This window comes from Saccostrea echinata, unplaced genomic scaffold (assembly GCF_033153115.1).
Source record: "Saccostrea echinata isolate AGI-Se365-2 ecotype Australia unplaced genomic scaffold, CSIRO_AGI_Sech_v1 ptg000007l, whole genome shotgun sequence".
Lineage (NCBI taxonomy): Eukaryota > Metazoa > Mollusca > Bivalvia > Ostreida > Ostreidae > Saccostrea > Saccostrea echinata.
Window position 1 is genome coordinate 5,434,675 of NW_026889756.1, and position 23,346 is coordinate 5,458,020.

The 23,346-nt window shown below is 32.9% G+C and overlaps 4 long non-coding RNA genes across 5 annotated transcripts in view; 3 read left to right on the forward strand and 1 right to left on the reverse strand.

Annotated features, from left to right (window-relative positions):
* The window catches only part of LOC133180771 (uncharacterized), a 59,528-nt gene that overhangs the window by 29,361 nt on the left and 6,821 nt on the right, over positions 1–23,346 (forward strand). The gene's annotated exons all lie outside the window — the stretch shown is intronic.
* LOC133180768 (uncharacterized) lies at positions 17,283–19,404 on the reverse strand. Its single transcript, XR_009720373.1, has 4 exons — positions 18,975–19,404; positions 18,276–18,372; positions 17,905–18,053; positions 17,283–17,622 (listed from the first exon to the last, which is right to left on the reverse strand). It is a non-coding gene; the product is annotated as an uncharacterized LOC133180768 (long non-coding RNA).
* On the forward strand, positions 18,934–20,196 carry LOC133180769 (uncharacterized). The gene is made up of 3 exons (XR_009720375.1): positions 18,934–19,491; positions 19,831–19,931; positions 20,082–20,196. It is a non-coding gene; the product is annotated as an uncharacterized LOC133180769 (long non-coding RNA).
* On the forward strand, positions 20,400–21,519 carry LOC133180770 (uncharacterized). Its single transcript, XR_009720376.1, has 2 exons — positions 20,400–20,484; positions 21,152–21,519. It is a non-coding gene; the product is annotated as an uncharacterized LOC133180770 (long non-coding RNA).

Sequence of the window (23,346 nt, forward strand, 5' to 3'; positions counted from 1 at the left end):
CCTTACTCTGTTAAGATTTGTTATGCTGATGCTTCAAACTCTTTGAAAATGTGTACTGGAAAAGGTTTACCCCCCTTGTGTTTAGGTCTCTCTACCTAAATGAATAAGAGTCAAATGAAAGAAATATGGTGAGTTTTGAAAATGGCATACATCAATAAACTTATTTAGAGAAGAATTAGACTAAATTACATATTTCTGAAAATTGGTGTTTTCTTGAAGGTAGCAGGGGATAGTTTTTTTTAATGCCAAACATGTGCCGAGAGGGTACACATATACATGCGATCCATAAAAACATGTACATGGGGACAGTTTTCCAGGGGCTAATTAATTACACTTCATATGCCCATGGCTCACAAATTATGTCAACAAATTACATGTAATCTGCGTATTAGAGTGCACATGTACCAAAAATGCACCTGGGGACTCCCCAAATTTTGGCTTGTTTTTCCAAGATTTGGGCCTCATTCACACCCATACAACCCACCCCCGGGCCCGAGCGAGCAGGATAAAACACCCAGTAGTCTGTAAATCAATGCAAGCCCTAATAAAAATTCACCAATTGATATGGGGTCATTCACCTTCCCTCTGAGATACACACCTTCTTCTAAGGCCTACTGCTTTTCAGCTGAATTTCCTCTGCAACTGACCACGTGTCTTAGTTTCGCATTTACAACTCTGTATATGATAAGCGTCATAGTGACACCTACATGTTGCACATCATTTTTTTCAGCAAGCACTCTGCTACACTGCAAATGTGTCCCATAATTATTCTAATCATTTTTCTACATAAAATATCACATCAAACAGGGGATATCTCAATTTTTTAAGAAATTTGACCGGGTCTTTAGTACGAAACTATCCCCTGCCACCTTTAACTTTCAAAGTTTGCTTTTCAATTAAAATAACTTTCCATATTTAGAAAGTGCAATCAATTCTGAGTAAAAATATACTAAATATGTCTTATTTCAATGAAAAATAAAAAAGTTAGAGGCAAATATGTGACCCCACCAATTGTCGGTCAACCACCTTAACCCCATATTCTTTGTGTTACTTCAAAAATGACCAACTCCTACAATCCAAAAGAAACTATTTCTTATCAAAACAGTGTTTAATGGTAACTTTGATCAATTTCAAATGCAGCTACATATAAAAAAACTCAATAAGAATTGCATGCCTTGATGAAATGTACTCACATGTAACACATACTCTCCTATTTTTGATGTTTTGAGAAATCCCATTTTACCTCTTAATTGCTTGAATTTATACATCTACAGCTTGTTTGCAAAAAGAAAACCTAATCTATTTTTCAGGATATTTATTGTAATATACAAAAACCCCTCTTGCATCAAAGGTTCAAGAAGAAGTGCCCTGGAAATTGCAGTTATCTACCCTACCCCTCCAACCATTACCTGATTCTATTGAAAATATACTGTGGAAATCTGAGTTTCCTGACTGTCCTTTTTCTGAGTATATTTCATTCAATTTCAACATATCTGAATGATCAAATACATGCATTTGATTCCCCTGAATATTTAAAGTGATCATCCTGTCCTTACTTGGCATTTGTGAGTAAATTTCAGGTGCTTAGTAGAATCCAATAATTACATGAAAATGTACATATTTTTGATATTTTGTCCATTAAATATGCAAAAAGACCATCTGTTTTGTTCTAATTTAAAGAAATATATATAATCTATATGAAAATAATGAAAAGTTTAAGTTCTATCACATTATAGAAGACAAATGAGGGGGAAAATGAAGGGGAGGGGGGTATTTTTTTATGTAATCATCAATAGTAAAATGGGTCTATTTTGAGAAAAAATTAAAGCACAGCAATTCTTTCAATAAATGTGGTTCTGTAAACTGATATTTTTGCATACTGACTCATTCTTTTTTTCTAAATAATGATATTTAGTGAAACACATGTAAAAAAGAGTAAATTTATGTAATTTCAGTGATATCGCAATAATTAAGCCCCTTTAATTTTAATTAATACTAAGTAATTGAATCAAAATTTGATAAAATATATGTGACAGTGCCCAAACTATTATTTTCAAGCAAGTAAATTTTTCTCAGAAAAAAATTGCCTTACTCTGTTAAGATTTGTTATGCTGATGCTTCAAACTCTTTGAAAATGTGTACTGGAAAAGGTTTACCCCCCTTGTGTTTAGGTCTCTCTACCTAAATGAATAAGAGTCAAATGAAAGAAATATGGTGAGTTTTGAAAATGGCATACATCAATAAACTTATTTAGAGAAGAATTAGACTAAATTACATATTTCTGAAAATTGGTGTTTTCTTGAAGGTAGCAGGGGATAGTTTTTTTTAATGCCAAACATGTGCCGAGAGGGTACACATATACATGCGATCCATAAAAACATGTACATGGGGACAGTTTTCCAGGGGCTAATTAATTACACTTCATATGCCCATGGCTCACAAATTATGTCAACAAATTACATGTAATCTGCGTATTAGAGTGCACATGTACCAAAAATGCACCTGGGGACTCCCCAAATTTTGGCTTGTTTTTCCAAGATTTGGGCCTCATTCACACCCATACAACCCACCCCCGGGCCCGAGCGAGCAGGATAAAACACCCAGTAGTCTGTAAATCAATGCAAGCCCTAATAAAAATTCACCAATTGATATGGGGTCATTCACCTTCCCTCTGAGATACACACCTTCTTCTAAGGCCTACTGCTTTTCAGCTGAATTTCCTCTGCAACTGACCACGTGTCTTAGTTTCGCATTTACAACTCTGTATATGATAAGCGTCATAGTGACACCTACATGTTGCACATCATTTTTTTCAGCAAGCACTCTGCTACACTGCAAATGTGTCCCATAATTATTCTAATCATTTTTCTACATAAAATATCACATCAAACAGGGGATATCTCAATTTTTTAAGAAATTTGACCGGGTCTTTAGTACGAAACTATCCCCTGCCACCTTTAACTTTCAAAGTTTGCTTTTCAATTAAAATAACTTTCCATATTTAGAAAGTGCAATCAATTCTGAGTAAAAATATACTAAATATGTCTTATTTCAATGAAAAATAAAAAAGTTAGAGGCAAATATGTGACCCCACCAATTGTCGGTCAACCACCTTAACCCCATATTCTTTGTGTTACTTCAAAAATGACCAACTCCTACAATCCAAAAGAAACTATTTCTTATCAAAACAGTGTTTAATGGTAACTTTGATCAATTTCAAATGCAGCTACATATAAAAAAACTCAATAAGAATTGCATGCCTTGATGAAATGTACTCACATGTAACACATACTCTCCTATTTTTGATGTTTTGAGAAATCCCATTTTACCTCTTAATTGCTTGAATTTATACATCTACAGCTTGTTTGCAAAAAGAAAACCTAATCTATTTTTCAGGATATTTATTGTAATATACAAAAACCCCTCTTGCATCAAAGGTTCAAGAAGAAGTGCCCTGGAAATTGCAGTTATCTACCCTACCCCTCCAACCATTACCTGATTCTATTGAAAATATACTGTGGAAATCTGAGTTTCCTGACTGTCCTTTTTCTGAGTATATTTCATTCAATTTCAACATATCTGAATGATCAAATACATGCATTTGATTCCCCTGAATATTTAAAGTGATCATCCTGTCCTTACTTGGCATTTGTGAGTAAATTTCAGGTGCTTAGTAGAATCCAATAATTACATGAAAATGTACATATTTTTGATATTTTGTCCATTAAATATGCAAAAAGACCATCTGTTTTGTTCTAATTTAAAGAAATATATATAATCTATATGAAAATAATGAAAAGTTTAAGTTCTATCACATTATAGAAGACAAATGAGGGGGAAAATGAAGGGGAGGGGGGTATTTTTTTATGTAATCATCAATAGTAAAATGGGTCTATTTTGAGAAAAAATTAAAGCACAGCAATTCTTTCAATAAATGTGGTTCTGTAAACTGATATTTTTGCATACTGACTCATTCTTTTTTTCTAAATAATGATATTTAGTGAAACACATGTAAAAAAGAGTAAATTTATGTAATTTCAGTGATATCGCAATAATTAAGCCCCTTTAATTTTAATTAATACTAAGTAATTGAATCAAAATTTGATAAAATATATGTGACAGTGCCCAAACTATTATTTTCAAGCAAGTAAATTTTTCTCAGAAAAAAATTGCCTTACTCTGTTAAGATTTGTTATGCTGATGCTTCAAACTCTTTGAAAATGTGTACTGGAAAAGGTTTACCCCCCTTGTGTTTAGGTCTCTCTACCTAAATGAATAAGAGTCAAATGAAAGAAATATGGTGAGTTTTGAAAATGGCATACATCAATAAACTTATTTAGAGAAGAATTAGACTAAATTACATATTTCTGAAAATTGGTGTTTTCTTGAAGGTAGCAGGGGATAGTTTTTTTTAATGCCAAACATGTGCCGAGAGGGTACACATATACATGCGATCCATAAAAACATGTACATGGGGACAGTTTTCCAGGGGCTAATTAATTACACTTCATATGCCCATGGCTCACAAATTATGTCAACAAATTACATGTAATCTGCGTATTAGAGTGCACATGTACCAAAAATGCACCTGGGGACTCCCCAAATTTTGGCTTGTTTTTCCAAGATTTGGGCCTCATTCACACCCATACAACCCACCCCCGGGCCCGAGCGAGCAGGATAAAACACCCAGTAGTCTGTAAATCAATGCAAGCCCTAATAAAAATTCACCAATTGATATGGGGTCATTCACCTTCCCTCTGAGATACACACCTTCTTCTAAGGCCTACTGCTTTTCAGCTGAATTTCCTCTGCAACTGACCACGTGTCTTAGTTTCGCATTTACAACTCTGTATATGATAAGCGTCATAGTGACACCTACATGTTGCACATCATTTTTTTCAGCAAGCACTCTGCTACACTGCAAATGTGTCCCATAATTATTCTAATCATTTTTCTACATAAAATATCACATCAAACAGGGGATATCTCAATTTTTTAAGAAATTTGACCGGGTCTTTAGTACGAAACTATCCCCTGCCACCTTTAACTTTCAAAGTTTGCTTTTCAATTAAAATAACTTTCCATATTTAGAAAGTGCAATCAATTCTGAGTAAAAATATACTAAATATGTCTTATTTCAATGAAAAATAAAAAAGTTAGAGGCAAATATGTGACCCCACCAATTGTCGGTCAACCACCTTAACCCCATATTCTTTGTGTTACTTCAAAAATGACCAACTCCTACAATCCAAAAGAAACTATTTCTTATCAAAACAGTGTTTAATGGTAACTTTGATCAATTTCAAATGCAGCTACATATAAAAAAACTCAATAAGAATTGCATGCCTTGATGAAATGTACTCACATGTAACACATACTCTCCTATTTTTGATGTTTTGAGAAATCCCATTTTACCTCTTAATTGCTTGAATTTATACATCTACAGCTTGTTTGCAAAAAGAAAACCTAATCTATTTTTCAGGATATTTATTGTAATATACAAAAACCCCTCTTGCATCAAAGGTTCAAGAAGAAGTGCCCTGGAAATTGCAGTTATCTACCCTACCCCTCCAACCATTACCTGATTCTATTGAAAATATACTGTGGAAATCTGAGTTTCCTGACTGTCCTTTTTCTGAGTATATTTCATTCAATTTCAACATATCTGAATGATCAAATACATGCATTTGATTCCCCTGAATATTTAAAGTGATCATCCTGTCCTTACTTGGCATTTGTGAGTAAATTTCAGGTGCTTAGTAGAATCCAATAATTACATGAAAATGTACATATTTTTGATATTTTGTCCATTAAATATGCAAAAAGACCATCTGTTTTGTTCTAATTTAAAGAAATATATATAATCTATATGAAAATAATGAAAAGTTTAAGTTCTATCACATTATAGAAGACAAATGAGGGGGAAAATGAAGGGGAGGGGGGTATTTTTTTATGTAATCATCAATAGTAAAATGGGTCTATTTTGAGAAAAAATTAAAGCACAGCAATTCTTTCAATAAATGTGGTTCTGTAAACTGATATTTTTGCATACTGACTCATTCTTTTTTTCTAAATAATGATATTTAGTGAAACACATGTAAAAAAGAGTAAATTTATGTAATTTCAGTGATATCGCAATAATTAAGCCCCTTTAATTTTAATTAATACTAAGTAATTGAATCAAAATTTGATAAAATATATGTGACAGTGCCCAAACTATTATTTTCAAGCAAGTAAATTTTTCTCAGAAAAAAATTGCCTTACTCTGTTAAGATTTGTTATGCTGATGCTTCAAACTCTTTGAAAATGTGTACTGGAAAAGGTTTACCCCCCTTGTGTTTAGGTCTCTCTACCTAAATGAATAAGAGTCAAATGAAAGAAATATGGTGAGTTTTGAAAATGGCATACATCAATAAACTTATTTAGAGAAGAATTAGACTAAATTACATATTTCTGAAAATTGGTGTTTTCTTGAAGGTAGCAGGGGATAGTTTTTTTTAATGCCAAACATGTGCCGAGAGGGTACACATATACATGCGATCCATAAAAACATGTACATGGGGACAGTTTTCCAGGGGCTAATTAATTACACTTCATATGCCCATGGCTCACAAATTATGTCAACAAATTACATGTAATCTGCGTATTAGAGTGCACATGTACCAAAAATGCACCTGGGGACTCCCCAAATTTTGGCTTGTTTTTCCAAGATTTGGGCCTCATTCACACCCATACAACCCACCCCCGGGCCCGAGCGAGCAGGATAAAACACCCAGTAGTCTGTAAATCAATGCAAGCCCTAATAAAAATTCACCAATTGATATGGGGTCATTCACCTTCCCTCTGAGATACACACCTTCTTCTAAGGCCTACTGCTTTTCAGCTGAATTTCCTCTGCAACTGACCACGTGTCTTAGTTTCGCATTTACAACTCTGTATATGATAAGCGTCATAGTGACACCTACATGTTGCACATCATTTTTTTCAGCAAGCACTCTGCTACACTGCAAATGTGTCCCATAATTATTCTAATCATTTTTCTACATAAAATATCACATCAAACAGGGGATATCTCAATTTTTTAAGAAATTTGACCGGGTCTTTAGTACGAAACTATCCCCTGCCACCTTTAACTTTCAAAGTTTGCTTTTCAATTAAAATAACTTTCCATATTTAGAAAGTGCAATCAATTCTGAGTAAAAATATACTAAATATGTCTTATTTCAATGAAAAATAAAAAAGTTAGAGGCAAATATGTGACCCCACCAATTGTCGGTCAACCACCTTAACCCCATATTCTTTGTGTTACTTCAAAAATGACCAACTCCTACAATCCAAAAGAAACTATTTCTTATCAAAACAGTGTTTAATGGTAACTTTGATCAATTTCAAATGCAGCTACATATAAAAAAACTCAATAAGAATTGCATGCCTTGATGAAATGTACTCACATGTAACACATACTCTCCTATTTTTGATGTTTTGAGAAATCCCATTTTACCTCTTAATTGCTTGAATTTATACATCTACAGCTTGTTTGCAAAAAGAAAACCTAATCTATTTTTCAGGATATTTATTGTAATATACAAAAACCCCTCTTGCATCAAAGGTTCAAGAAGAAGTGCCCTGGAAATTGCAGTTATCTACCCTACCCCTCCAACCATTACCTGATTCTATTGAAAATATACTGTGGAAATCTGAGTTTCCTGACTGTCCTTTTTCTGAGTATATTTCATTCAATTTCAACATATCTGAATGATCAAATACATGCATTTGATTCCCCTGAATATTTAAAGTGATCATCCTGTCCTTACTTGGCATTTGTGAGTAAATTTCAGGTGCTTAGTAGAATCCAATAATTACATGAAAATGTACATATTTTTGATATTTTGTCCATTAAATATGCAAAAAGACCATCTGTTTTGTTCTAATTTAAAGAAATATATATAATCTATATGAAAATAATGAAAAGTTTAAGTTCTATCACATTATAGAAGACAAATGAGGGGGAAAATGAAGGGGAGGGGGGTATTTTTTTATGTAATCATCAATAGTAAAATGGGTCTATTTTGAGAAAAAATTAAAGCACAGCAATTCTTTCAATAAATGTGGTTCTGTAAACTGATATTTTTGCATACTGACTCATTCTTTTTTTCTAAATAATGATATTTAGTGAAACACATGTAAAAAAGAGTAAATTTATGTAATTTCAGTGATATCGCAATAATTAAGCCCCTTTAATTTTAATTAATACTAAGTAATTGAATCAAAATTTGATAAAATATATGTGACAGTGCCCAAACTATTATTTTCAAGCAAGTAAATTTTTCTCAGAAAAAAATTGCCTTACTCTGTTAAGATTTGTTATGCTGATGCTTCAAACTCTTTGAAAATGTGTACTGGAAAAGGTTTACCCCCCTTGTGTTTAGGTCTCTCTACCTAAATGAATAAGAGTCAAATGAAAGAAATATGGTGAGTTTTGAAAATGGCATACATCAATAAACTTATTTAGAGAAGAATTAGACTAAATTACATATTTCTGAAAATTGGTGTTTTCTTGAAGGTAGCAGGGGATAGTTTTTTTTAATGCCAAACATGTGCCGAGAGGGTACACATATACATGCGATCCATAAAAACATGTACATGGGGACAGTTTTCCAGGGGCTAATTAATTACACTTCATATGCCCATGGCTCACAAATTATGTCAACAAATTACATGTAATCTGCGTATTAGAGTGCACATGTACCAAAAATGCACCTGGGGACTCCCCAAATTTTGGCTTGTTTTTCCAAGATTTGGGCCTCATTCACACCCATACAACCCACCCCCGGGCCCGAGCGAGCAGGATAAAACACCCAGTAGTCTGTAAATCAATGCAAGCCCTAATAAAAATTCACCAATTGATATGGGGTCATTCACCTTCCCTCTGAGATACACACCTTCTTCTAAGGCCTACTGCTTTTCAGCTGAATTTCCTCTGCAACTGACCACGTGTCTTAGTTTCGCATTTACAACTCTGTATATGATAAGCGTCATAGTGACACCTACATGTTGCACATCATTTTTTTCAGCAAGCACTCTGCTACACTGCAAATGTGTCCCATAATTATTCTAATCATTTTTCTACATAAAATATCACATCAAACAGGGGATATCTCAATTTTTTAAGAAATTTGACCGGGTCTTTAGTACGAAACTATCCCCTGCCACCTTTAACTTTCAAAGTTTGCTTTTCAATTAAAATAACTTTCCATATTTAGAAAGTGCAATCAATTCTGAGTAAAAATATACTAAATATGTCTTATTTCAATGAAAAATAAAAAAGTTAGAGGCAAATATGTGACCCCACCAATTGTCGGTCAACCACCTTAACCCCATATTCTTTGTGTTACTTCAAAAATGACCAACTCCTACAATCCAAAAGAAACTATTTCTTATCAAAACAGTGTTTAATGGTAACTTTGATCAATTTCAAATGCAGCTACATATAAAAAAACTCAATAAGAATTGCATGCCTTGATGAAATGTACTCACATGTAACACATACTCTCCTATTTTTGATGTTTTGAGAAATCCCATTTTACCTCTTAATTGCTTGAATTTATACATCTACAGCTTGTTTGCAAAAAGAAAACCTAATCTATTTTTCAGGATATTTATTGTAATATACAAAAACCCCTCTTGCATCAAAGGTTCAAGAAGAAGTGCCCTGGAAATTGCAGTTATCTACCCTACCCCTCCAACCATTACCTGATTCTATTGAAAATATACTGTGGAAATCTGAGTTTCCTGACTGTCCTTTTTCTGAGTATATTTCATTCAATTTCAACATATCTGAATGATCAAATACATGCATTTGATTCCCCTGAATATTTAAAGTGATCATCCTGTCCTTACTTGGCATTTGTGAGTAAATTTCAGGTGCTTAGTAGAATCCAATAATTACATGAAAATGTACATATTTTTGATATTTTGTCCATTAAATATGCAAAAAGACCATCTGTTTTGTTCTAATTTAAAGAAATATATATAATCTATATGAAAATAATGAAAAGTTTAAGTTCTATCACATTATAGAAGACAAATGAGGGGGAAAATGAAGGGGAGGGGGGTATTTTTTTATGTAATCATCAATAGTAAAATGGGTCTATTTTGAGAAAAAATTAAAGCACAGCAATTCTTTCAATAAATGTGGTTCTGTAAACTGATATTTTTGCATACTGACTCATTCTTTTTTTCTAAATAATGATATTTAGTGAAACACATGTAAAAAAGAGTAAATTTATGTAATTTCAGTGATATCGCAATAATTAAGCCCCTTTAATTTTAATTAATACTAAGTAATTGAATCAAAATTTGATAAAATATATGTGACAGTGCCCAAACTATTATTTTCAAGCAAGTAAATTTTTCTCAGAAAAAAATTGCCTTACTCTGTTAAGATTTGTTATGCTGATGCTTCAAACTCTTTGAAAATGTGTACTGGAAAAGGTTTACCCCCCTTGTGTTTAGGTCTCTCTACCTAAATGAATAAGAGTCAAATGAAAGAAATATGGTGAGTTTTGAAAATGGCATACATCAATAAACTTATTTAGAGAAGAATTAGACTAAATTACATATTTCTGAAAATTGGTGTTTTCTTGAAGGTAGCAGGGGATAGTTTTTTTTAATGCCAAACATGTGCCGAGAGGGTACACATATACATGCGATCCATAAAAACATGTACATGGGGACAGTTTTCCAGGGGCTAATTAATTACACTTCATATGCCCATGGCTCACAAATTATGTCAACAAATTACATGTAATCTGCGTATTAGAGTGCACATGTACCAAAAATGCACCTGGGGACTCCCCAAATTTTGGCTTGTTTTTCCAAGATTTGGGCCTCATTCACACCCATACAACCCACCCCCGGGCCCGAGCGAGCAGGATAAAACACCCAGTAGTCTGTAAATCAATGCAAGCCCTAATAAAAATTCACCAATTGATATGGGGTCATTCACCTTCCCTCTGAGATACACACCTTCTTCTAAGGCCTACTGCTTTTCAGCTGAATTTCCTCTGCAACTGACCACGTGTCTTAGTTTCGCATTTACAACTCTGTATATGATAAGCGTCATAGTGACACCTACATGTTGCACATCATTTTTTTCAGCAAGCACTCTGCTACACTGCAAATGTGTCCCATAATTATTCTAATCATTTTTCTACATAAAATATCACATCAAACAGGGGATATCTCAATTTTTTAAGAAATTTGACCGGGTCTTTAGTACGAAACTATCCCCTGCCACCTTTAACTTTCAAAGTTTGCTTTTCAATTAAAATAACTTTCCATATTTAGAAAGTGCAATCAATTCTGAGTAAAAATATACTAAATATGTCTTATTTCAATGAAAAATAAAAAAGTTAGAGGCAAATATGTGACCCCACCAATTGTCGGTCAACCACCTTAACCCCATATTCTTTGTGTTACTTCAAAAATGACCAACTCCTACAATCCAAAAGAAACTATTTCTTATCAAAACAGTGTTTAATGGTAACTTTGATCAATTTCAAATGCAGCTACATATAAAAAAACTCAATAAGAATTGCATGCCTTGATGAAATGTACTCACATGTAACACATACTCTCCTATTTTTGATGTTTTGAGAAATCCCATTTTACCTCTTAATTGCTTGAATTTATACATCTACAGCTTGTTTGCAAAAAGAAAACCTAATCTATTTTTCAGGATATTTATTGTAATATACAAAAACCCCTCTTGCATCAAAGGTTCAAGAAGAAGTGCCCTGGAAATTGCAGTTATCTACCCTACCCCTCCAACCATTACCTGATTCTATTGAAAATATACTGTGGAAATCTGAGTTTCCTGACTGTCCTTTTTCTGAGTATATTTCATTCAATTTCAACATATCTGAATGATCAAATACATGCATTTGATTCCCCTGAATATTTAAAGTGATCATCCTGTCCTTACTTGGCATTTGTGAGTAAATTTCAGGTGCTTAGTAGAATCCAATAATTACATGAAAATGTACATATTTTTGATATTTTGTCCATTAAATATGCAAAAAGACCATCTGTTTTGTTCTAATTTAAAGAAATATATATAATCTATATGAAAATAATGAAAAGTTTAAGTTCTATCACATTATAGAAGACAAATGAGGGGGAAAATGAAGGGGAGGGGGGTATTTTTTTATGTAATCATCAATAGTAAAATGGGTCTATTTTGAGAAAAAATTAAAGCACAGCAATTCTTTCAATAAATGTGGTTCTGTAAACTGATATTTTTGCATACTGACTCATTCTTTTTTTCTAAATAATGATATTTAGTGAAACACATGTAAAAAAGAGTAAATTTATGTAATTTCAGTGATATCGCAATAATTAAGCCCCTTTAATTTTAATTAATACTAAGTAATTGAATCAAAATTTGATAAAATATATGTGACAGTGCCCAAACTATTATTTTCAAGCAAGTAAATTTTTCTCAGAAAAAAATTGCCTTACTCTGTTAAGATTTGTTATGCTGATGCTTCAAACTCTTTGAAAATGTGTACTGGAAAAGGTTTACCCCCCTTGTGTTTAGGTCTCTCTACCTAAATGAATAAGAGTCAAATGAAAGAAATATGGTGAGTTTTGAAAATGGCATACATCAATAAACTTATTTAGAGAAGAATTAGACTAAATTACATATTTCTGAAAATTGGTGTTTTCTTGAAGGTAGCAGGGGATAGTTTTTTTTAATGCCAAACATGTGCCGAGAGGGTACACATATACATGCGATCCATAAAAACATGTACATGGGGACAGTTTTCCAGGGGCTAATTAATTACACTTCATATGCCCATGGCTCACAAATTATGTCAACAAATTACATGTAATCTGCGTATTAGAGTGCACATGTACCAAAAATGCACCTGGGGACTCCCCAAATTTTGGCTTGTTTTTCCAAGATTTGGGCCTCATTCACACCCATACAACCCACCCCCGGGCCCGAGCGAGCAGGATAAAACACCCAGTAGTCTGTAAATCAATGCAAGCCCTAATAAAAATTCACCAATTGATATGGGGTCATTCACCTTCCCTCTGAGATACACACCTTCTTCTAAGGCCTACTGCTTTTCAGCTGAATTTCCTCTGCAACTGACCACGTGTCTTAGTTTCGCATTTACAACTCTGTATATGATAAGCGTCATAGTGACACCTACATGTTGCACATCATTTTTTTCAGCAAGCACTCTGCTACACTGCAAATGTGTCCCATAATTATTCTAATCATTTTTCTACATAAAATATCACATCAAACAGGGGATATCTCAATTTTTTAAGAAATTTGACCGGGTCTTTAGTACGAAACTATCCCCTGCCACCTGGAGGTTTTTTTTTAGTCAGTTCGTACCCTGACCGACTCGTAATGAAGTCAACTTCATCCAAAATTCTTGTATCGAGTTAACACCCTTTTATAATCTTACTGATAATAATAAGTAACTGGACTAATTCAATATTTAGATAATTAGAGAATAATTCATCTTTAATATAAGATGACAAGTAGATATTACGGTTGCGGTTCCAGCGTGGGGGGTGGGGGGTTCCCGCCACTTAAACTTTGCTATATGAATTTCAGAGTTATTAAAAGGTCTTCATACCTACTGGGAAATATGACATTTCTCATTCAGTTGTAGGGTTAAGATAGCAAGATTTTATATACAAGTATTGATGACAAGATTTTATACTAAGGAAAGCGGCTTGTTTGTAAGAAGTAATACCCCCCCCCCCCCTTGATACATATGTACATTTACATGTAATCGGGGCCGTCACTCACTGCATTCAAATTATTCAATATTTTTCTTACATGTATGTGCATGTACTGTGTGTAAATCTTTGCATTTACAGTTTATCTATGTTGTTGAATAAATCATGTAGTACTGCTTAATCAATCAGATGAAAGAGATTTACGACAAAAGAAGGGTGCTACATTGAAATTTTTATTGGTTAGGAAGTTTAAAGAAAAATACGAGGAAAATATCAGCTTGTTAAGCCCCCTCCTCCCCCCCCCCCACACACATACTTGCACACATCCAGACCCTAATATTGCTGTAAAACAAAACCCTGGTTTATGTTTGTAATTATAGCTATAATTCAATTAGAAATTCCTTAAGGAGGGATTCTTCTCATATTTCTTGTATTTAAAAATTAATGAAATTTTCATAGATTCAAGAAGACATTATCATTAAGTGATGGTATCAACTAGATTAAATTTGACCTTTTTATTTTAAAAGCAAGGTCAGGTCAAGGTCATTATCTTTTTCTTTGACCTTAAGAATAAAAAAAATACCGTTGCCAATCATGCGATGCCTACTTCTATTTCAAAAGATTAAATGTTTTTCTTTTTGCATAAAAAGATATTACCATATAGGGTCTATCAGATGATATTACCAAATTGACAAAGATAATTCAGGGACCTATATACATATATATATATTAGTATATAGGTCCCTGGATAATTTAACTAAAATGGATATTGGCTAATCCGAATTTCCTCTATTTTTCTTAGATTTTTAGGATATAATAGTTATTTTTATATGCTTCGTATATTTAAATTTTTCTTATTTTCACAATTGGTAAAGTAGTCATATAAAGGTACAAATCAATACAAAAACAAAAACTTTTGACCGTTTACTAAGAAAGAAAAAACACTTTTTACGGATTTTTGGCTCAAATCTGTACTTAGATCGGAAGCTTTTAAAAATTAACAAAATTGTAGTTTGTTTGGAAAATCATATTTATTTGATATATTTTAAAACTTCAGTCCATTATTATTAATTTTACTTACATTTGAAATTATCTTGTAGTCTTTGATTGTTTAGAAATTTTAACTAAATTCATTGTTCTATAATAATTTTGAAAAGCAGAAAAGGAGATATTTTCATACGCCGCCGTTCCGCCAAAATTATAGTCCCTGCTAGATTTCAAACTCAGTTTACCATTTTTATTTAAAATTGTACAATAATGATGAGGAAAGAAAAATATGATCTTCTAAATCTCTTAAATCTAAATATATAAGACATATAAGCAAATATACTTTGGATGTTTCATCTAGTCAGAAACCAGACGAGAATCCCTCCTTAATTGTTAGGAAAAGCAGTTTACAAGGAAATCAGTATTTTGACTGAGTGCCTTGCATGCTTTATATGTAAGGCAACGAGTTTCCTGGTGTAATGTACTACAAGAGGCTTATTAAAATGTGTAAACTTTAACATATACACTGCTTGAAAAAACACCTTTACAAAACTTTACTTGCCAAGTAAATCTCTTTAAAGGTGCTCAAAAAAGCAAGGTCATCTTTGTATTAACTTTACAAAAAGTAAAGGTGAAAAGGTAACCTTTACTTAAACGAAAAGGTAATTAAATTTAACCTTTCACCTTTAATGCTGCATTAAAGTTGAGATATATATATATATGAAACTTTTTTAAATCCTTATTTAAATACTGGCCTTTGTTTAATACACTCTACTTAAAGATTTCAACAAATGGTTTTTGACTTTTAAAATAAATAGGTGCCTGGTGTGTCTATTGTGATACCCCCAGGTCATTTTTGTTAAACTCGATCTTACTAAAAATGCACAAATTTTCAAGCGTTATATCAATTTCCAGTTGTATTTAGTATTAGAGATTGTCATCTATAAAATATAAAAATTATACTATTTTTGTATACTATAGATGGACAATCAAAAATGTAAAAATGGTATCAGATATCAGAATATAGATATAATAAACTTTAAAATTCCCTATGACGCTGATATCTGATAGATGGAGAACTCTTTTTTATTTGCTTTTAGTGTAGATATATTGAAACCTTTTCTGTTATAATTTCTGCTTCATAAATATCTACCAAAAACAGTTACAAACATTACAAGATTACATCTTTTACTTGAACAGGCAATAAAATGACAAAGAATAAAATTAAAAAGGTTAAAATACAATACAATATTATTTATCCTTTATGGTGGATGTACATGTGTTAAAACTTTGCAGTTTAAATGGAACTAAAAATGCCATACTCAGTTATTACTCAAGATCACTGACGAGTAACTACACAACATAAATCAGGCAAAGTACTAGCATTTCCAGCTTAAACTATTAAAGGCTATCTAATGAGTATTTATGTACAGGTTAATAATGTTGACATCTTGTAAGCATAATGGTGCAATTTACATATTCACAAAATAAACAAAATTGCTTAAACGCCTATTAGAATATAGGTTCAGATGTAGTTTTGCAAGATGAATAAGTAAATGCGTATGTCCAGCTTGACGCAGTGAGCCTGTTTGAGCTTGACTTTATACTTGGACTAAATGTTACGTGTATTGTGTCTGTGGTAGGAGATTATGTTTGCATACGTGTTCATCTTCACACGCCTTGGAAAATATGTAACTAGTTGTGGTAGATGCTTGAGTGTTTGCATATGTGTCCAGCTTCACACATTTTCATGTATGTGCTCGACTTCACACGCCTTGGAAAATATGTAATTGGTTGTGATAGATGCTTGTGTGTTTGCATATGTGTCCAGCTTCACACATTTTCACGTATGTGCTCGACTTCACACGCCCTGGAAAATATGTAATTGGTTGTGATAGATGCTTGTGTGTTTGCATATGTGTCCAGCTTCACACATTTTCATGTATGTGCTCGACTTCACACGCCTTGGAAAATATGTAATTGGTTGTGATAGATGCTTGTGTGTTTGCATATGTGTCCAGCTTCACACATTTTCACATATGTGCTCGACTTCACACGCCTTGGAAAATATGTAATTGGTTGTGATAGATGCTTGTGTGTTTGCATATGTGTCCAGCTTCACACATTTTCATGTATGTGCTCGACTTCACACGCCTTGGAAAATATGTAATTGGTTGTGATAGATGCTTGTGTGTTTGCATATGTGTCCAGCTTCACACATTTTCATGTATGTGCTCGACTTCACACGCCCTGGAAAATATGTAATTGGTTGTGATAGATGCTTGTGTGTTTGCATATGTGTCCAGCTTCACACATTTTCATGTATGTGCTCGACTTCACACACCTTGGAAAATATGTAATTGGTTGTGATAGATGCTTGTGTGTGTGCATATGTGTCCAGCTTCACACATTTTCATGTATGTGCTCGACTTCACACGCCCTGGAAAATATGTAACTGTGGTTGTGGTAAATGCTGGAGTGTATGCAAACGTGTCATGTTTCACACAGAGAGAAAAGTTTTGTGCTGTCTTTTCTAGAAGATAATGATTATTTAAGTATACTCCAAATAAATCCTCTAAAGAAATGGATAATCATAATGAGTTACATACTAAGTTCCTCAGTGCACAATATACATAATTTTACTGAAAATTAAACTTGTGCAAAAACTCTCTTGCTGAATAACTTTCATTATTATAAATGCTTGAATGTTCATCTATATATTTTCAGATATTTTCTAGTCAGTGTATATATTCTTGATCAAGATGGCATCCACATTTGATTCCCCTCTCTGTCATCTTTTCTTGGTCACTAATTAATTCAACAGTAGGCTGGGTACTCAGATCTCTCAGGTGTTGGACAAAAGGAGTGCTAATAAAAAACATAATCTCCGAAATTATAGAGAATAACATCCATTTCTTTTCCAGGTTTGCATTAATTAGTTATCTTTTGAAATTAAAGCACATCTGCAATATCCTTGAAAATTTGCCAAGATACCTAAAATGTTTGTAGCATGCTTTAACTACTTTAATTTTATTTTTGGAAGTTTAGAATAATAGAAAAGTGAGTTCAAATATAAAAATAAGATGTAAAAGATCTTAATAATGAAGATTCATTTACACAATGTGATAAACATTGAAGTCAACTCCTCACCTGACTTGCTTGTAATTTATCTTCAAAATGGAGTTGATTCTGTGATGATCACTTTCAATCATTTGAAAAAAACTTCTTCATCTCAAACTATCTGAAGGTCATCCATCTTCCCAACTGCCACTCACCCAAAGTGTACCGAGACTTCTGACCTGTATAATACCCAAATTCAAGATTAAAATAAAAAAAAAATCTCTTCACTATATTGGTCTCTAAAAAATGTGAGAAAATAATTTTAAATACTTTTCTAAAGATGGAATAATGTAGTGAGTATCTGACTATGTTTAAAAATATTTTGATCTCTGTACAATGATAACATGAAAAAGTCATGTCCCTTATATTTGAAAAAAAACTTCCATTCTTAAGGACATTACCCAACATGGAAATAATGTACATTTGTCTCTGGCACAACCAATCCACAAGAGACCTCTCCATACTTAGCACCATGCATTAGTTCTCCACTCTTTGTTTCTACAAAAGATAAATTATGAAAAGGTAATTTTTTGACAGCTAAGTCAGATTAATTATTTTCCAGCCAGTGATGAACAGAATATTTGATTTCCTTAAAAATCAGGGACAGATTATTCATGTTCATCTGTAATGAACAAAGTTTGACCCCCCCCCCCCCCCATTGCCACTACAAAAGGAAAAAAATAAACTGACTCAGAAACTCTTATTGCAGTGAGGAAAAGGCAATAATGGAATCAGACAAGGAAAGATTATTATTCATTTTTTCAGTTGAGATGAGATTATATCTTTTAAACATTTTTACATTTTTGAGGTTAATATATCTTTAACCCCCCCCCCTCCCCGCATCAAACAAAAAATAGTCGCCCCTTTATTTAGCTGTCCTAAATCTATAACAAAATTTTTATTATGATGATATTTTTTCATTTTAATTTATTATATCCTGACACTGATACACAGTGGTAGTAGATGCAACAAATTAAGAGGTGACCCCTCTTCTTCCCTCCCTCCCCTAGATGTTTCGTCTGAAATGTTAAACGACTCTTGTTCAATATCTTGAAAGACAGAAAACAGTTATACACAACAAATAAGCACATTTTCATTACCTTGCAGTCAGTGTCGAGTGACACACGTAAACAACATCCCGCAATCTCTTTCAGTCTTTGTTTATTCTTGGCGGAATTTTGTAGCCTTGTAGACTGGTTCCCATACATTGCAAGTGCCCTGAATAAGTCATACGCTTATTAGTTTTGTTTATAAGAGGTAATATCAGTAATATGTCCCGTTCATTTGACAACCTTTACTTTAAAATACTGAATTATATATTATCGTATTATACAGATGTTTCCACCTCAGTATTGTGTAATCCTCTTCATCCAAGTCTTCTCGAATACAAAAAGAACGATCTACTTTTAATAGTAACCCAAATATGGCACTGTGTATTCGGTTGAATAGCCAATCATTTCAAATTAAGTTGAGCGGGTCTCATCGGATTTTCTGGTATTTTTGACGAAAATATGCAACCAGTGATCAGTTGACTTGATACCTTTTCATCTACCGGTAGAATTAAGGAGGTTATTGCTTGGAAAACTGCTCGAGCTCCGGGGCTGGCATGCACTGCAGGTTTGTTTACGTTTTCCATCTGTTTTCAGCATACATTGTGGAACATTGAAACAGATGAAAGTCAGGAAAAACTACGCTAAATATGTATTTTAGATAAGTTACTTGATAAATTGGGGATGATGTTCCATTTTTTTCTGTAAAGGATCGTGGATTAAACAAGACCAAGAAAAACAATTCTAGGTCACAGTTTTAGAATGTTTAGCAGTTTACCTGTTTACATTAGTGCTAGAAAAAAAATAGAAGCCAGGGTAGGGACAATGTTCTTAATAGAGGGCAAGTTAGTTTATATTTTATAGATATAATTTTGTATTCTAAACCATGTCCATTTTTCAAAAACAGGTACAGTGAAATCAATTATGCAGGTTCTTGAAGAAAGTCATGGATGACAACAATGTATGATTTACCAGACCAAGGGATACCAATGTTTTTTGACAGTACTTGTACGTATTAGTTTTTTAAAAAAAATCAATAAATAGTATCATAAAAATGTTACTTAAACAATTATTTACATTATCAATTACTTGACTTGTTTAGGAGTCAGTATAATTATACATTTCTGTTTTCAAAAAATGTGTTATGACTTTTTCCAGGCTCCAGCTACTCAGCTTACTGTGAGAGAGTTAACACCTTATTGACAGATCTTTCATGAAGAAGAAACACTTGAGAAGGGTTCAATAGTTTAATTTTATAGATGGCAAGTATTGCTTGGACCTAAAGTATTCTTTAATTGTGAAGAAAACAAACGTAAGGGTGTTCGGCAATTCATAACTATTGACTGTGATTGTATTGTGTATTTTTAAAATCATTCTTTGGCATGCTTCAAACTCAAATGTATTTATGAAAACATTGACTATATTTCTCCAGATGTATGAAATGTTTATCAAAGTATGAATTCCATTTTAGCATGTTATCTTCAAAATGAGGGACCTCTCAAATTTACAATTCCAAGATCAGGAAATAATTCATGAGCAGCAACATGCTACTGGGAGAAAGGTACATATATCATAAACCATAACTTGAGTATCATACTATAGCTGAATAAGCAGCAACTATTGGTCCTTTTGTTACCTGATTACTAAGAAGGAAAATGGAGTTAATTATATGTGTTCAGAAATTATGCATAGATACTGATGCCAGTACTTTTTCACAAATTATCTTGCAAGTAAGACAACCATTTTCCAATTCTGCAAAAGTATTTTAGCTACAGAAGGTCATGAGAAATCTTATATTACTCCTGCATTAGTATATTTTGTAAATAATCCTTTCAAAAGAAAAATTAGGTAATGATAAACAAAGAAATTACAGTTATTAAATATTAATCTTAGGGGTAAGATAAGGGCTAGAGGCCCAGTCCATTTATATCATAAAATAAGTTAATAACAACATGTTCATCTGTTTGTATCTGTCTTATTTAATAAGATTAACATTGTCTTTTTGGTAAAAATAAAGGCTGACATTAATGGTTCAAAATATTTTCTTTTTGAGGTTAAAGGTCATGTATGAAATTTTTATCTATTAATGTGGTTGCATCTTGTTTCAATTTTGATTAGTCATGATACTGTGAATACTGATATCACAGTTTATTTGAATTTATAACACAGATGCCTATGAAAATATTCATATTCATGTCACTGAAAATATATTTTTTTTTTCTTTTAAGGAAAATAGTAGAAGACTGCCTGCATGAGAATAAAAGTTTTGGACTCTGAAAAGGAAGATGTGACAAAATATATATTTGGACAGTTGTTGATTTCCACAGAAACACATGTCCAGTAACAAGAAAGCGGAGCACAGTTTCATGTCAGTTCAAATCTTTAAATTCAAGGATGAACAATTGGTTCTTTATAAAACAAAATGACATGTTTGAAAAGGATTTTGGTGAAATGTACTCTGTCCTGGATACTTATTTATGTGTATGGGATTTGCAGGATAGACTATGAACAACAGATACTGTCACGAAATTTGATGTTTTTGATTATATGTTTGTATAAAAATGTTTGGTATAGTAATAAACAAAGTTTAATTCAATTTGTTGTTACTTAGTATATTAAGGAAGGAAAAGCTTATTTATCATATGCACAAGCTTTATTCAGAAGAATGGAAAACAGTAATTATTAACTTTTGTGGCTATTAAAGATGGTATTTAATTAAATTTAATATTTGTAATTATCAGATTTAATGTACCCCAAATACTGTGTTTATTGTTTGTAAATATTAACTTTACTTTTTTGTAAAGTCAAGAAAAAGTGGGACATTACATCATATTTAAGTGCATGTAAAGTTAATGTAAAGGTTACCTTTTCCAACTTTGACTTTTTTCAGAAAAGCCAATTAAAGGCATTGTAAATATTAAATTTACATTATCTTTACTTGTTTTGTAAAGCCAAATTTTCATGCAGTGATAGATGCAATGTTACGGCTTTTTACTATATAGAATTTCCATTATATGCTCAAAATGGCATAAGTTATATGTTTTTAACCAGCAGGTCTGTAGCCCTCGAATGGGAAAGGCGATCTGCGTCCCCATTTTGGTGTAAAATAAGTTTTCAAATTCTCGTGCAATTGTTTAAATTATTTTTCATCCTAGCTCCTTCTGTTTGTCGCAGTATAATTGAATCTCCTTTATTTCTATTCTCCCTTTATTACTTGCTTGTCAATTATTTCCCCCTCCCCTAACACCTTGAAATAATTATTATCCCCCCCCCCCCCCCCCCCAACACATCACACAAATGCAAAACTTGAAAATCGATGCTATGTGTTTGCTTATAAATATCTATCTATATGTATATCAAAAACTTGATAAAAACAAGATACCAATTAGCAATCAGATGAAATTGTAGCAGATACGTAATACGAACAATTTGGAGTAACAGAAAAAAGGTGTTCAATTTTTCACATTGGTTTTTACTACGTATCAAAAAGTAACAGATTTCGTGCTTTTTAATGGGTAACATCTAATGGTCTGCAAAAACTGACTCTTTAAAACAAAACTACATGTATTTCATATGATCATATGTATAAACAAGAGGCCCGTGGGCCACATCGCTCACCTGAGCACATTGGCTAGGCAAAAGCACAAATCAGTTCAGTATTGAAACGATTGCCCGGGGGGGGGGGGGGGGGTGAATTTTAAACTACCTGATGATGCTTCCATGTCAATATAACAAATGGCTTTGTTGTACTTGAGAAGATTTAAAAAAAATTTTCCCATATATTCCTTTGTAAAACTTTGATCCCCCATTGTGGTTCCTCCCTATCCCAGGGGTCATCATTTGAACTTGAATCTACACTACCTGAGGATGCTTCCATATCAATATGACTAAACATAGCTTTCCTGTTCTTGAGAAGAAATATTTTTTCTATATGTTCTTATGTAAAACTTTCGATCCACCCAACCCCTGGGGGTCATCATTTGAACAAAATTTTATCTACACTACCTGATGCTGCTGCTGATGATACTATGATGCTTCCATATCAAAATGACTAATCATGGTTTGCAGTTCTTCAGAAGAAGATATTTTCCTATATATTTCTATTTAAGACTTTGATCCTCCATTGTGGTCCCATCCTACCCACAGGGGTCATGCTTTGAACAAAATAGAATCTACACTACCTGAGGATGCTTCCACATAAATATGATCAATCAGGGCTTTCCTGTTCCTGAGAAGAAGATTTTTAAAATTTTTCCTATACATTTCTATGTAAAACTTTGATCCTCCATTGTGGCCCCATCCTACCCCCGGGGGTCATGATCTGAATAAATTTGAATCTACCCTACCTGAGGATGCTTCCATATAAATATGAACAATCTGGGCTTTGCTGTTCCTGAGAAGAAGATTTTTCCTATATATTTCT